Genomic DNA, 15,964 nt, shown 5'->3' with positions numbered 1-15,964 from the left:
CCCAACATTATAGAAGAACTTTGGGTGACTGTCAAGGCAGTATGATGTCTCTACCAATTCTAGAGTTTTAGAAGTTGCTTACAATGCACTTCCTGTTTACTTATGTAATAGTATATCCTTCTGGGGTCTTTGAAGAATTTAAGACAGATAGTTACAGTATAGTTTTCCACAGTTATGATAAAAGATAAATTAGATATGAAACTTTAGACTCAAAGAAATATTGTAAGTGTAATTCTTGCTCAATACCTGTTTTTTATATGTAATTTTACTATGTTAAAGTTAAAACCTTTCTATTTATTTAGACAGAAGGGGGAGATGATGTGGGATGTCCTTTTGTATATGTGTTGCTTTTATTGGTTAATGAATAAAGCTGCTTTGGACTATGGCAGGGCAGAATATAACCAGGCTGGAAGAAATATATATAGGAAGTAGGCAGAGCCAAGGAGATGCCATGTAGCTGCCGAAGGAGAAAGATGCCTATCAGTAGGCTACAACCTTGTGGTGATGCATAGATTGATAGAAATGGTTAATTTAAACTGTAACAGCTAGCTAGAAATACACCTGAGCTGCTGGTCAAACAATGTTGTAATTTATATAGTTTCTGAGTGATTATTCAGGTCTGGATGGCTGGGAAACGAACAAGTGGTCTCTGTCTACACTAAGGATCTGAATTCAGTTCCCAGTGTGCATGTTGGGTAACTTACAACAGCCTGTAGCTCCAGTTCCAGGGAACTCTCACCCTTTGGGGTTTCTCAGGTACCTGCACTCATGTGCACATACCTCCCCACAAATACTAATAATCTTAATAAATAGTAAATGTTGTGGTTTGAATGAAAATGGCCCCCATAGGCTCATAGTGAGTGGCACTATTCGGAGGTACGGCCTTGTTGGAGAGGTCTGGTCTTACTGGAGGAAGTATGTCACTGGGGGCAGGTTTTGATATTTCAGACGCTCCTTCTTCAACACCATGTCTGCCTGTGTACCACCTACTTCCTGTCATGATGACAATGAACTAAACCTCTGAACTGTAATCAGCCCCAAATTAAATGTTTTCTTTTGTAAAACTGCCATGGCCATTGTGTTTCTCACAGCAATAGAAACCCCAACTAAGACAGCAAGTAAATCAAACCAAATTCCAGGCCAGGTGGTAGTGGCACCGGCCTTTAATCCCAGCACTTGGGAGGCAGAGGCAGGTGGATCTCAATGAGTTTGAGGCCAGCATGGGCTACCAAGCAAGTTCCATGACAGTCAGGACTGTTACATAGAGAAACCCTGTCTCAAAAAAACAAAACAAAACAAAACAACAAATTCCGGGCTAGCAACATGTCTCAGTGGGTAAAAATGCTTTCCTGATGACCTGAGTTCTTAATCTGTGTAAAGAAGACGGATGTGGTGGCACACAACTGTAATCCCAGCACTCCTGTGGATGAGATGCGGGAGGAGGCAGCAGAATAGAAAGTTTGCTAGTCTGCTACCCTTAAGTACATAGAGTGGCAGAAACAACAAGAAAGCCTCGAAAAAAAACAAAAACAAACAACAAACAACAAAAAACCCTACAACAGGTCTGGAGAGATGGTTCAGTAGTTTAGAGTTCTTGTTGCTCTTGCAGAACACTGGGATTTGATTCCCAGCACCAACATGGTGACTCACAACCATCTGTAGCTCCAGTCCCAAGAGATCCAATGTCCTCTTCTGGCCTCCTCTGGCACCAGGCGCATAGGCAAAACACTTACACATGTAAAATTTAAAAATCTAAAATAAAACGAAACAAAGCCTCCCTCAAAAACAAAACAAACAAGAAAACAATATCAAAACAACAGAAAACAGGGTAGAAGCAGAAACCTCCTGAAAGTTGTCTTTTGCTCGCTCAACATGCACCAAGTGACTTGAATGCACCCATTCTGACAGACATGCCTGCACACGCGCACGCGCGCGCATGCACACACACACACACACACACACACACACTCATAAAGAAAATCCCAAGTAGGTTAAAGCAATAGCAACAACACATGAATACAGTTAGCTCTCCCAAACTGCATGTATGGATTCAAATAACCCTGGAACTGTCAATACTTGGGAAGGAAATATGCCTGCCCCAACCTCTCTTCTCATCTTTGCTCTCCAAACAGTATTCTATAACAACTATTCATGCAGCACTTACATTGTAATAGGCATTATAAGTAATTTGTAGATGAATTAAAGTGTGATGTGTAGGTTATATGCAAATATGATGCCATTTATATAAGGGGTTTGAGCATCGGTGGATTTTGGCATCCTTAGGTGGTCTCGGAGCCAATCCCTCTCGAAGGCTGACTGTAGTCTATTTCCAGCCATAGCTGTCTGTAGAACCCTCTCCCAGTATAGAGTACTTAAAATGCTGGATGAAATGCAAAAAGCATCTTTCTTTTTAAAGGCATGGCAATGTTGTCAGGAAAGGAAGGGAAATTATCAGAAACAAGGAGAGAGTTCTATACCAGGAAAATTCCAGCTGGAGCAAGTGCTGCCGAGTGACACCTGCCAGTCCCTGTGGCCAAGCAAAATGCAAAGAGCCGAGTTGAAATCTGAGTCCTGACGGGGTGGGGAGGTTGGGTTGGAACCCGTTTGAAGAAGTTGGTTGAGGATAAACTGGAGAAGTGAGGGGCTAGAGAAGTCCCAGCAGTAGGAAAGGCAGTGAGGCTCCTGCCTCCCAGCCACAGGCCTGCACTCGCTTGCAAATGATGTCTTAGTACTGTGCTTTTGTAACGTCTTAAGCCTAAAATTTCACTTGATTCTGAGTTTGTAGTGCCCCCAATTGCCAGCAGAATAAAACAGATTTTCCACAGAAGAACACGTTTATCATAGACCTCAGTTCGCACTGATAAACTTCCAAAGAATATGAGTTCATACACATTTAAAAAACATCTGTTTATTTTAAAGCCGTCAACATAGGCAACGACATTTGAAAACAACTTTGATTCGATTATGCTTCTGAACTGAACATCCTTTTTGCTGCTTTTGCACACATAGGCAGTGTACTATGATCCACCCTCTTCACCGCCCCGACTCGTACTGACCCCGTTCTTCCTAAGCAATCCCTTTTCCACACGCGTATCTTTCCTTTTTGGACCCATTACGTTTAATTAGAGTAGCTTATCTGAGCATGGTTAGGGGTTAGTTACTGGAGTATGGCCAGCTTAGCAATGGCTACAGCACCAAAGAAAATGGCCTCCCTTACCCTGAAAACCATCAACAGCTAAACTCCTCAGGGAGGGGTAGGGCCCCAAAACACCTCCTCCTCCCACCCCGATCTGTGAAGGAATGTTTGAGAGCCCAGTTTTGTTCAGGTCTTGTACAGGTGGGTAACCATAGTTACAGGATGCACATTTAAACATTTTTAATGTATTTATGTATTAAATATTTTTGTAAATTCTCTTTCCGTGATTAGGAATACTGGCTGCTTGTCTAAAGGCAGAGGACTGGGGCTCAGTTTGCAGAACCCAGACCAGCCAATGACAATGGCCTATGTCTCCAGCCCCAGGGGTTCCCATGCTTGCCCTCTTCTGAATCTGGGGGCACCTGCCCACATGTGGTACACACACCACACCAACACCAACACCCACCCACCCACTCCCCCACCACAAAATAAATAAATAAATATTTTTTTCATATAAATAAAAATAGAATCTTAGAAAAGAAAGAAAGAAAAGTGTCTTCCTAATGACTGAAGCAGGGAAGGGACAGGTGACTGTCACATGGAAGTGTCGAGGCTCACAACCAAGTCCTCAACAGAAAACTGTGGATGGCAGGGACAACTGAAAGCTGCCAGTCTCGAATCTAAATCCAGTGTGACCATGTTTCAGAAACTAAAGTAAAACAGAGGCATCTCCCAACAAACAAAAGCTGAGCCAGCTTGTCATCGGGAGCTCTCCCACAAAACTATTCCGGGAAGTTTCAATCTGGGCATGGCGGCACATGTCTGTCCTCCCTTGCTTCTCAGGGACTTAAGACAGGAGGATAACTTGAGCTCAGGAATTCAAGGCCTGTTTAGGCAACATACTGAAAATTAGAGAGAGGAGAAGGAAGGGGTTGGGGGGGGTGGGGGAGACAGAGAGAGGTACAGTGGCAGAGAAGGAGATAGAAAGACACACAGAGAGACCAAGGAGAGGGAGAGAGGGAGAGAGGGGGAGGAAAGAAGGGAGGCTTAAGGTAAAATAAAAAGAATTCTAGACTGAAGCATTCTGGTACAGGAGGAAGCATAAAGGACTAGGCAGGATGAGGAGAAATGCACACAGATATACAGATAGCTACTCTTACACTTATCATATAGACATTTATGCACTTATTAAGCACATGTGTGTGTTTATTAAACAGCCAGCTGTGACTGAGGATGTCACTCGGTTGACAGAGTACTTACCTGGTGTGTATAAGGCCATGAGTCTTATTCCCAGCAGGTCCTAAGATGGTTGTCATGGTGCATGACAATCCCAGGACGCAGGAGGTAGAGGCAAGGGAATCAGAAGTTCAAGGTCATCTTTGATACAAGTAAGTTCAAGGTCAGTTTGGGATACTTAAGACCCTGTCTTGAAAACTCAAAGCCACAAGGACCAGCTGGGTGTAGTGATGCCCACCTGTAACCCAGCACTCAGGAGGCAAAGGCAGGAGGATTGCAAGTTTGGAACTCCTCAATAGGAAGCTCCAGGCCAGCCAGGGCTACATCATGAGAATAATCTCAGAAAAATCTAATTCAGGGCTGGCAAAGGCACTCGGTTGATAAAGTGCTGCTGGGCATGCCTGGCAACCTGAGTTCAGTCCTTGGAACCCACTAAAGGAAGGAGAGAGCTGGTTTCAGAGTTGTCTCTTGACCTCCACATGCATACTTTCACCCACTATAGTAATAGTAATACACAAAAACAAAAAACAACAACAAATAAACCAATACAGAGTGCTTTGTGGAATTTAGAATAGAATAGACAGACATCAAACAGATGACAAGACGTACACAGAGAGCAGAAGAGAGAAATGGAAGTAAACGATTGCCAAGCCCTTTTATTGTCTGACACATAATGCAAAGGCTAATCTAAGGCAGTGAGTCCAGCAGTCATATATTTTTAGAAAATTTTTTTAAATTACAGAATAGCTTTGGAATTGCAGAGAAGCTGAGGGGACAGTATGGAGAGGCCCACAGGTCCCACATTGACTCTTCCTCCATCAATATATTGCATTTTACTGCATTTCTGTCATGGTTAGTGAGTCAACTTTGACACTTTTTATTTTGAGACAGGTTCTCACTATATAGTTCTGGCAAGTCTGGAACTTTCTATGCAGGACCAGGCTGACCTTGAACTCACAGAGATTCACCTGGCTCTGCCTTCTGAGTGCTGGGATTAAAGGTGTGCGTCACCATGACAAAAGCTTCAACATTAGCCTGGTCTACAAGAGCTAGTTCCAGGACAGGCTCTAGAAACTACAGGGAAACCCTGTCTCAAAAAACCAAAAAGCTTCAACATTGACATTTTGAAAAGATATTATTATTATTATTATTATATGTTTTTTGTTTGGTTTGATTTTTGAGGCAGGGTTTCTTTGTGTAACAGTCCTAGCTGTCCTGGAACTCACTCTGTAGACCAGGCTGGTCTCGAACTCACAGAAACCCACTTGCCTCTGTCTCCTGAGTTCTGGGATTGAAGGTGTGAGCCACCACCCACCCAGCTTAATTTTATTTATTTGTACACGTGTGAGTATGTGTACATGATTGTACACGTGTGAGTATGTGTGCATGATTGTACACGTGTGAGTATGTGTGCATGATTGCCTTGGAGGTCAGAACCATCAGATCCCCTGGCGCTGGAGCTACAGGTTGTTAAGAATCAGCTGACATAGATATTAGGAATTGAACCTGGGTCTTCTGCAAGATCAGAGCAGTGTTCCTAACCATCGAGCCATCTCTTTAGCCCCCTGTCTTTTACTTGTTTGTTTATGTGACAGGGCATTATGTTTCTCAGTCTGGTCATGTCGCTAAGAATGACTTTGAATTCCTGATCTTCCCGTCTCCTCCTCCCTAGTGTTGGGGTTGCAGGCACTAATATACTGTCAACTAAAGATGGCATTTTATATTTCTTTAATTCTTACATAACATCTTTTCCCATTGAGGACCTGATCTAAGATACTCTAGTACATTTGTTTGTGTCTCCTTGGGCTTCTCTTGGCTATGGCAGCTTTTTAAGCCTTCCTCATTTTTACATCCTTAGTAGCCCTAAGGAGCTCTGGTGGCTTGTCTTATAGGCTGTCCCTCAGTTCAGATTTGTCTGATATTTTTGTCAAGACTAGATTGGAATTATATGGATTTTTTTCCCTGCATGCACCAGAGCTGGATGATCTGTGTCTGAGAGGAAGAGCAGTGTTAAAGTCCAATTTCATCACGGAGCATCAAGGGGAACATTACCATACCGCCTGTCTCTGTTGACGCTCACCTTGGTCTGGGGTAGCACTGCTAGGTTGCTTCACTATGAAATTATTCCTTTTCCACTTTCCCTTATGGCATTCCTTTGAAAGAGTCACGATGGCCAGGCCATAGTTAAATGAGCAAGAATTATATTGTGGCTCCTTGGGGGCATAGCATCTACATCCATCATTCAGAGCTGGTGAGCAAGAGCGATGCCTCCTTTCCCACGCGACGGTTATACCTTGGTTTATAACCGTGCATCCCAGGCTGGCCAGGCTTTTACCACAGTGTCCCAAGGACTGAGATGATAGGCATGGAGAACTATGATCCGCCTGCCTCTGCCACCCGAGTGCTGGCATTAAAGGCATGTGCCACTATGCCTGGGTTCATCTTAAGGCATTTCTTTTCTGTGATGTACTCCAGAACCATAGTAGGCACCGTCACACCCAGCGTGGCTCTTCTTGTTTGTCTGCTGTGCTTTTGATTTTTGCAGACAGGGACCCTTGCTTTCTTTGAGAATTGCATTAGATGTGGACACTAACATTAATGGGTCATTTCTTCTAGACTTTTAGTTGACAGAATAAGAAAAAAGTGGTATGTAAGCCTATCCAAACACATATGAATTCATGTCAGGTATATATGCATCCACATATATTTCTATATATAATCATCTATGTCTATAGAAACCACTGAATAAGGAGAGAATGTCAAAATAACGGGTGTGATGGTGAATTTTGATTGGCAACTGGATTTGATTTAGAAATACCTAAGAGATTAAAGCACCCCTCTGGGTGTATCTGTGAGGGCAGACCTCGAGGACGTTTGCCAGGTTGGGCAGCAGCTGAGGGGGAATGATCAGTCCTGACTGTGGTCAGTACTGTTCAATAGCCTTGAGGACCAGGGCAGGACAAAGGTAAAAGACCCAGAAGCCCCCAGCACGGGCATGCTTCTCTGCTTCCTGCCCACCACCAGGTAAGCTGCTTGGCTTCATCACATTCTCCTTTCCATGATGTTCGGTCTCCTCCCGGGCCCGTAGTGTTGCCAACTGAGCAGCTACTGAAGCGCGCGAGCTCGTGAGATGAAGTAAACTTGCTCTTGTAAGCCATCTTCCCCCTCTGCTTTATTTTGTCACCACAGGAAATGGTGTGATCCGCACAACACGGGGAAGAAGGGAATAATGGGAAACAACTCGTCCCAATGAAGACAGGGCTAGTAGAACAGAAACCTAGCCAAACCAGGCAAGACGGATAGAAAACAAAGAGCAAGGCAGCGGCAGACCGAAACGGAAAGGGGATAAACGGTAAGTGTGTCAGGAAAAACTAGGACAGTCACCACTCCATTGCTCCCCTCTACCTTCTCCATTCTGTTCTCCCCTCTATGTTTTCCTGCTCTCTGCCTAGGGGTGCTGACCTGCGTGGGCTGGGCCAAAGCATTCCATTCCTGGCCTGGGGCTCCTCTCTTGGCTCAGCAGGTACAGATTCACACAGAGCCCACGTGGGCTGCCTGTGTCCTCTGACCAAAAGCACTGCTTCGCTCTCATTGGTTGGCTCTACAGATATTTCCATGTGGATTTTGAAAACTGTTCACTCGCTCAGCCCTTCAGGCCTAGGAGTATTAATAATGCTGTGGTTATTAGCTCTGTGATCCCTTGTGGGTCCCCTGGACCTAAACGGGCCCTTCATAAAACCTTCCGTTGTATTCATTTCTACGTTGTATCTTTTTTTTTCTTTTCCTGTTTGAACTCAGCCTGATGTAGTAATTGTGGAATCTTCACGATGGGATCCTGGCTGGTGTATGTAAGGAAGGCAGTCAGACCTACTGCTGGGGAACAATTAGGAAACGGGTCCTCTGCTTGTCCAGCATGTGTTAGCGCATCGTCGCACCTCGGCTCAGCTGCGGTGGGGGCACGAGACAAAATGCAGCCGAGGGAGGGGGCCCTCAGTCTGGTGAGCAGCATTAATCTGCTCTGGCAACCAGTGTGGGTACAGAACTGTAGAACCGAAAGACTTCTGCTTACCACCTATGAAGTTTACACAGGTAAAGTTGCTATGGAAAGGGGAAAAAAAAAGTGAAGACCAGAATGCTTTGTAGCAGCTTTAAGGGATGCCTTGATTTCTGGTGATTGCGGGATAGATACGAATGCCTGCAAACCAAGGGTCGGGGCTGATTATTGGGGTTGTAGATTTGCAGCATCTTGTAAATAAACAGTCCCACAAAGTCCCTTACATCTAGACACAGTCCTGGGTGGGAAGAGGGAAACTGAGATATGGGGAAGGAACGCAGGATGCACCCCACAAAAGATGTGGAAAGGTGATGGGGCTGAGGACGTTGAGCATCTTTGGATGGAACCAGCTCTCCTCTGGATAGAAGCCTCAGTTGGTTAATCGCCTGCACTCAAGCCTGAGGTCCTGAGTTCGACTCTCTGCCACCCATGCTAACTCAGTGTGTGTGTCACCCCAGGGCTTTGGGGACAGGCAGATCCCAGCCGCTTATTGGCCAGCTGATTGTCTGAACAGACACGCTTCAGGTTCAGTGAGGGACTTTGTTCCAAAATTAAGATGGAGAGGGTCAGCGAGCTGACTCAGCCGGTAAAGATGCTTTCATCACCTGAGTCTGATCTCTGGACCCCAAGGCGTGGAAGAAGAGATTCCCGTAAGCTTTCTTCCAGCCGTCATACACATACCAAGGCATGCACCCCCTCTACACTAAATAAGTAGGTAAATAAAAAATATGATAATGATAGTAAGAAATAATGTCAAGAGTGAGTGAGGAAGACACCCAATGTTGCCCTCTGTCCTTCACATGCATGTTCACACACCTGAATATGTGCCTGCACACAGGTGCACACACTCATGCATGTACATACATCACACGCACACACACACACACACACACACACACACGCGCGCGCACACACACACACACGTTACAAAGCTCCCCCAGGTGCATCACTAAGCACCTAGTGTAAAATGTATGTATGATGCTTGGCAGCTGGCTCTCCAGGTGTGGTCCCTGGACCATCAGCAGCAGCAGAGTCTCAGGCTCCCATCAGTTCTACGGCATCTGAAACTGATGGATTGCTGCCCAGAAATCTACATTTTAAAAAACCTTACAGGTGATTGGGTTCATACCAAAATTTGAGAACCACAGACCTGTCCGCTTCTGTTTTCTCGAGTCTTTAGACACCACATCTTTCCTGCCAAACTAAGCACAGTGGCCCCTGATCAGAAAGACTGACAGCATTAGAACTGTCTAGAAAATGCTGAATCTTGGGTCCAGCCCAGACTTGCTGTACAAATCCGCATTTAAAAATCTCCCCAGGCTATCCAAGCATGTACTGCAGTTAAAAAAAGCCCTGCCCTATAGCAGTGCCCTGCTAGCTTTAGCACGTTAGAGTTGGCACCCGTTGGAGACACTGTGCTGGCTAAATCTACTACTCTCTGTAAGCACAGCCCACAGGAAGGTGTGGGTGATCCCTTCCCAAAAGCAGCTGTTGAGTAGCCCATGAAGGTACTGTTTCAAATACAGATGGGAAAATCATAAGACTCAGTGCTGATCACCAGCTTGGGCCCTGTTACCAGCTACAGAATGGGGACGGTGTTATTTTGCTGCTTGCCTCCCGTATTCGTTTCCAATGCTGTCTAACAAATAATCATCCATTTAGCACCTTCAAGCAACAGGCACCTGTTATCTTATCCTTCTGCAGACCAGAACACCATAATATGGCGTGTATGTCTGGATTCTCTGCTCAGGGTCTTAGCAGACTGAATAATCAATCAATCAGTCAGTCAACCAGCCAACCAACCAACTGATCAAGCAAGCAAGCAAGCAAGCAAGCAAGCAAGCAAGCAAGCAAGCAAGCAAGCAAGCAAGCAAGCAAGCAAGCAACGAATCAAGGTTTTGGATGAGCTGCATTCCCTGCCAGTGCTCAGAGTCTTCTTCCAAGCTCAAATGCTGTAGCAGAATTCAATTCCCTGCGGCTAGGAGGCAGAGTTCCTCAAGTCTTTGCTGGTCATCAGACAGTTCTTTGACTCCGCCCACATTCTTATCTATGTGGCTCCTCCGTTTTCACAGCCACCAATGGAGATTGGTCGCATATATCCCTCTCCCCATCCCTCTTACCTGGAAGATTATGGTTGCTTTGGAGGATTTACATGCTTACCTTGGCCCTAGCCGGGTTCATCTTCATCTGATTGATTTGCGACTTTTCTTATTTGGGCAAAAGTCCCTTCCCTGAGGCTGCTTGGTTAATGCTTGTCTGAGAAACTGGGAGAAGATGCAGCCATTCTGGGGAAGAGATTTGGGGAAGCTCTCTCAGAGTCCTATGGGCCGCATCTCTCCTTGCTTCCTCATTTGAAGAACGAGTGTTTCTATGGAAGGTTTCAGGGGTGATTCTTGTAGGAGCCAGCCATGATAAGCTAGGAACAGACCATCCAAAGGAAGTTCTTCCACCCATTATCACCTGCCAGTGTAGGACTCAGCCATCAATAAGTTTAATGGAGGCCTGGGTCTCAGTAGTTTACCCTGAAGCAATACCTGGTTGCAGGAAGATCCACAAACTGAGATCACCTGAGCACCACCCAAGAACAAAGCATCCAAAGGAAATGCCTAACATTCCAACCGCTGTAGATAGGATCACCTGCCAGCACACACTCACCAGGACACCCCTAGACAAATGTCAGCCAATCAGGAGTCCTGAACCCTAGAAATCCCTCACCCCCACCTCCACAACTATAAAAACCCAACTCTGAGCTCAGGGCTCTCTGATTATGCCAATAGAGAGACTGAGTTTGTAAACTTGTATAAAATAAAGGCTCTTTGCTTTTACATTCGGGACTCAGTCTCCTTGTTGGTTTTTGGGTGACTTCACAGATCTGGGCATAACAGTTCTGTCAGACTGAGGGCAGAGCTCTGTCAGATACATTCTGTCTAGGCGTCCAGACCTCCCCCAGCCCTCTCTGCCCAAAGAGACGGTTCTGAATTGGAGATGTTTCAACGACTTTTCTTTCTTAAAAAAGTTTTTAAAAATTCTGTGTGTATGTGTGTTTCTCTGTGTGTATATGAACACGTGTGAATGCAGGTGCCCACAGAATCTAAGAAGGAGGCCTGATCCCCTGGAGCTGCAGTTGTAGGTGATTGTGAGGGACCCACTGTTATAATCTGCTGGCCTGGTCTGTCACCTGGGTACCCTGTCTCTTTAAGAGACAAGCCCCACCCACTCCCAAACACCTGCACGCGACCCCCCCTTTGGCTGAGGCAAGCCGACCCCCCCCTTCTACCTCTTTTCTCCCCTTCCTCCCTTCCCCCTTTCCTAACCCCTCCATAACCCACTAAATAAGCTTTATACCCCAGCTCTCTCTGCTTGGCATATCTGTCTGTCTCCCACAGGGCCTCAGGCCACCCACCAGGGAACCCACAGAGGCCTTGGGTCACCAGCCCCACTCCTTGTGGGGCCAGCCTCGGTCACCAGCGTTATGAATGATAACACTCACCATGAGTGCTAAAAACTCAGGTCCTAGACAAAACCAGAGAGTGCTCTCCTGACCCCCATCGAGGGGTTTCCTTAACCCTTGTTCTATTGGGTTTATCTAACTGGGAGCCAACAGGAATTAGGATGACGGAGAAAGTGGGGTAACCCAAAGATTCATGCTTGAAGAATCTGAGGCTTGGTGGTCTTGATTTATTTGGGCTGACAGTTTCTCATTCTTAAACACGCTCCTCCTTGGCCCCTCTTGTGCAGCAGCAACAGAATTTCCCCTTCACTGGCAGGAACCATCCTTCTCTTTCCTTTCCCAGGATTCCTCTCGGTAGGCTTGCCTCCAGCCACCGGTGTCCTTAGCCTGAGGGTCTCTTGTCCTCTCAGCTATTGATCTCCAGGACTTTGTCTCTTGGATTTTAACACTGCCTTTGGCACATTCTGGGGCGGGGGAGGGGGGGCAGCTTCCTACAGTGGCTCACGCTTTGCAAACTCCTCTGCCTCCTGCTCACACCTTCACAAATAGCCCCCATTATGAAACCTCGAGAATGATCCTAATTTGAATATGCCATCTGTTTTCTGTTTGGGCTCTGACTGCTACAAGAACCTATTAGGAGACAGACACAGGGCCACGGCAGACGGAGGTACAAATATTACTTATATTACCATTAAAACTGATATGGGACAATATGGCTTAGGTCTGGTGGTAAGCGTGTTTGCTAACATTCACTCCGAGGTCATCCCTGAGAGGCCTTTGTCCCTGTGGCACCTGCAGTGTGGAGAAATGACATATGTTCACATTTCTCACTGAGGGAAAGGCCCAACTGAGTGGAACAACTCAGCTCTTTGAAAAGGTATGTGAAAAGATGTATTTTATGTGGTCTGTCTGTCTTTCTGTCTGTCTGTCTGTTGGTATGTATGTACATTCCATTTGTGTCTTGTGCCCATGGAGGTCAGAAGAGGACATTGGATCAGGATAGTTATAAGCCACCATGTGGGTGCCGGGGATGAACCTGGCTCTTCTGCTAGAACAATCAAGTACTCTTAACCCCCAAGCCACAGCTCCAGCCTTTGCAACTCTATGCTAAAGTAACTGGCAGCCAGTTCGGTCAGTCTCAGCCCAGAACAAGATGGGGGGGGAGGGGGGAGGAGGTCAATGGACCAAAGACATTCTAGAAGGACTCTGTGCTGAATAGTTTTATGCCAACTTGACACAAGCTAGAGTCACTGGGAAGGAAGGACCCTCATTTAAGAAAATGCCTCTATAAGATCAGACTGTAGGCAACATATAGGGCATTTTCCTAATTAGTGATTGATGGGGAGGACCCAGTCCACTGTGGGTGGGGCCATCCCTGTGCTGGTGGTCTTGGGTTCTATAAGAAAGCAGGCTGAGCAAGCCATGATGAGCAAGCCAGTAAGCAGCACCCCTCCACCGCCTCTGCATCAGCTCCTGCCTCCTTCAGTGAGGGACGGTGATGTGGAAGTGTAAGCCAAAATAAACCCTTTCCTCCCCAAGTTGCTTGTGGTCATGGTGTACAGCACCAGCGTCTTGAACAGTAAACGACTTTTTTTTTTTTTTTTTTGGTTTTTTTTAGACAGGGTTTCTCTGCAGCTTTAGAGCCTGTCCTGGAACTAGCTCTTGTAGACCAGGCTGGTCTCGAACTCACAGAGATCCGCCTGCCTCTGCCTCCCGAGTGCTGGGATTAAAGGCGTGCGCCACCACCGCCTGGCTAGTAAACGACATTTTAAAAAGTGTCAGGAGCCTACCACGGTGGTGTTCAACTGTAGTTCCAGCAGGTGGGAAACTGAACTAGGAGGTCACTTGAGCCTAAGAGTTCAAGACCAGCTTGGGTAACATAACAAGACTCTGCATCAGGAAACAAAGGGGGGTGCGTTAGAGAAAGCGAAAACAAGCAAAGACTCGTAAATATTCAGATTCTTCATCGTTTAGAGCCGCACTAAGAATCCCACTAAAGAGGAGACAAAAACTACAAAGGAATAGTTCCCACAAAAGGAATCCAGGTTTTTGTTTTGAAAGGCTGGAAGTCAAACCCGGGGTCTTACACGTGCCAGGCAAACACTCTCCACCCCAGCCATGAAAATAAAATGTGGAGTGGTGCAGTTAGTTATCCGACTCCAGCAATAACCAAAGACCTGACTTAAAAGGAAGTGTCTGGGGGTGGGAGGAGCTGGCTCAGTCAGTAAAGTGAGCTTGAATCCCCAGCATCCATATAAAGTCAGAGTGTCTATAGTCCCGGGCTTGGGGGATGGACACCCCTGGGGCCTGCTAGTCAGTTAGTCCAGCAGAATCTATGAGATACAGGTTTATTGAGAGACTGTCTCAGAATGTAAGATAGAGAGCTGGAGAGGTGGCTCAGTGGCTAAGAGCACTGGCTGTTCTTCCAGGGGATCAGGTTTGACGACTCATGTGATGCTGCTCACAGCCATCTGTGGGCTAGTTACAGGGGCATGGCAGCTCACAACCGGCTGTTGTCTAGTTACAGGGGTGTGGCAGCCCACAACCGGCTGTAGTCTGGTTACAGGGAATCTAGTCAGGCATGCAAGTGGTGCACAGTCATACCAGCAGGCAAAACATCCATACACATAAAATTAAAATAATTTAATAGAAGACTAACAAGCCAGGCATGTTGGCGCAAGCCCCTTTAATCCCGGCACTCAGGAGGCAGAGGCAGAAGATCTCTGAGTTCAAGGCAAGGCTGGTCTACTGAGGGAATTCCAGCACAGTCTGGGCTACACAGAGAAACCCTGTCTCAAAAACACTCAGCAAACACAAAACTAAACTGACTTCAAAACATTATACCTGTATCCTTTTTAAAACACACATGCATGGGAGGTACTGCTGAGTTTAGAGTTTGCAAGATGACATACAATTAGTTAGCATTCCATTAGGCTGCCAAGAGCCTTTGTTTGTTATTAAGTATGCATATGCAAGAGAGGGAAAGAAGGGTTCCTGGATGCGATCCAGCCACCCAGTAACAGGTTAGAAAGAAAGGGTAAAAAGGACCAGTTACAGGAACCCCCTTTGAAAGGAGAACACGTGTAACGTGGAATAGCAAATACTGTAATATTCTTCCGAGAATATGATAATTGCTTATGCAAGTGCAAATTTTGTAAAGTGATTCAGTTCTGTTTTGTATAATGATGCTATTATTCAATGTATGGTGCATGCGAGATTATTCTGTTTAAATGTGCTGACATTTTAGCTACAGAGTCCCGAATGTAGCTGTAGCATGGATATTCCTGTATAAGTGCTTGGGGACAATAGGAGGCTAGGCAAGAAAAAAATGTTACCCAAGATTTTCACTCCTTTTCGACGCTGTTACAAGCTGTCATGTATCTGTGTGATATGGACTATTACTGGGAAAATTGAGTATAGTCAGAAAGTTAAATTCCGAAGAGTTAGAAATGTGAGGCTCAATGGTTCAAAAAAAAAAAAAATAATAATAGCAGAGCAACCCTTGAATGGGGACATTCTTAAACGGAGGCAGCTCTAACGGAATACACGGCCGGCTGTGGAAATCTGCAGCAGGATGGATTGGCTCTGACTTCAGCATATTGTATAAAATGATAGGAAACTAACAGCTCAGAAGAAGAAAGTTGAAGAGGAAGGAGAATGTTCTTGCACGGGGCACGACAATAGAGTGCTTAATGAGGAGAGTGGACTACAAACACAGGCACAGTCTGTGACTTTGAAAGACAAAGATCTCCTGTGAGACACTCACTCTTGGGTCGCCCAGCCTTCCGCGGCTAGTTATGGGAGTTACACAGATTCGTGCAAAGACGTAGCTGTGACACTCCAGTATACCAAGGTTGAAGCTTTACATTGTCTAGCTTATTTTTTATTGCTGTCATAAGACACCATGACCAGGCAGCATAGAGAAGAAAGCGTTCATTTGGGGCTTACAGTTTCAGAGGGTGAGTCTATAACCGCCATGGTGAGGAGCGCGGCAGCAGGCAGCAGGCGGCAGGCGGCAGGCGGCAGGCACTGGAACAGTAGTTGAGAGCTCACAGCTTGACCCACAAGGAGAGAGTGGAGAGAAGGA

The 15,964-nt window shown here is 45.9% G+C and overlaps 1 long non-coding RNA gene across 1 annotated transcript; it reads left to right on the top strand.

Moving 5' to 3' along the window:
• The first annotated feature begins 7,256 nt into the window (after nt 1-7,256).
• On the top strand, nt 7,257-8,454 carry LOC119817825. Its single transcript, XR_005285949.1, has 3 exons — nt 7,257-7,396; nt 7,562-7,724; nt 8,171-8,454. It is a non-coding gene; the product is annotated as an uncharacterized LOC119817825 (long non-coding RNA).
• The last annotated feature ends 7,510 nt before the right edge of the window (nt 8,455-15,964 follow it).

This window comes from Arvicola amphibius, chromosome 6 (assembly GCF_903992535.2).
Source record: "Arvicola amphibius chromosome 6, mArvAmp1.2, whole genome shotgun sequence".
Lineage (NCBI taxonomy): Eukaryota > Metazoa > Chordata > Mammalia > Rodentia > Cricetidae > Arvicola > Arvicola amphibius.
The sequence above is the reverse complement of the archived record's forward strand: the minus strand, read 5'-3'. Positions and strand labels throughout refer to the sequence as shown.